This window comes from Cyprinodon variegatus, unplaced genomic scaffold, assembly GCF_000732505.1.
Source record: "Cyprinodon variegatus isolate N-32 unplaced genomic scaffold, C_variegatus-1.0 Scaffold402, whole genome shotgun sequence".
In the NCBI taxonomy this organism is placed as follows: Eukaryota; Metazoa; Chordata; class Actinopteri; order Cyprinodontiformes; family Cyprinodontidae; genus Cyprinodon; species Cyprinodon variegatus.
The window spans coordinates 380,967-381,950 of NW_015150855.1; positions in this window are offsets into that span (position 1 = coordinate 380,967).

Below are 984 nucleotides of genomic sequence, written 5' to 3' on the forward strand. Positions count from 1 at the left end.
ATCTACTTGCTCTGGAGAGCAGAGTTCGCTGCTTTTAGATGTTGTCTCCAAAGTCTCCAGTAGCAGAAATGGCACTTGGAGCTTTTTTTGAAATAAAAGTCTGGGGTCTGAAAAGTTACAAAATACAGCAACAAAAGCGCTTAGTTGGCAACACTGCTCTTCGCACCGTTTGCAGCAGATGGCCTGATCCAATGTGGTGAGACACACTCAATATTATAAGCGTTCTGATGACATTTTAGCAAAAGGATTTTTATCAAAAACATAATTAATGTGCACAAATAAGAAATAGTTGTATTAACCAAGCATGTAAACAGAGTTTTATTGCCCCCCCAGGAACTTGGGGCTTGAGGCAACTGCCTAGTATTGCTTAATGATAAATAACCCCCTGGCACTGCTGCATCTCATCCTCAGGCCATGGTACAGAGAGCCCCCTGCTGGATGTACCGGGAACTGCAAGGCACTGCAGTGAAGGGATTTGGGCCTGTTTGAGACTGGTTCTGAAACTAATCATGAGAAAATAGGTCAGGGAAAAACAAGCTCTACCATAAGAGTTGATTCCTGGTAAAAAAAAGAATATTTTCATGAGGCAGAATGTGTGTGTTTAAAGGGACAATTCTTTGTTTCTTTGGAGGACCTGCTCTACCATATTTAAAAATAAATACAGAAATAAATAAATGCTCAATAAATATATAAGACTTAACTTCAGACTCTCCTCTCCTCCTGTAGATTTGATCAATGCAGTAAAATGCTAACCAACCAATGGGCAGAAGACCCTCTAATACACCCCCCTCCTCATCTGCATAATGAGGCAGAAATGCAGAAAGAAATGTAAAAATGACGGAAGGTAAATAAGGTAAATAAGGTAGATAAATAAGGTAAAAAAATAAATACCAAGGAAGAATAAAACAGAAAATGTTTAACATGCACATAAATAAATACTTAGAAAAATAAGTAATTGATAAATAAAGTTGAAGATTATAATGG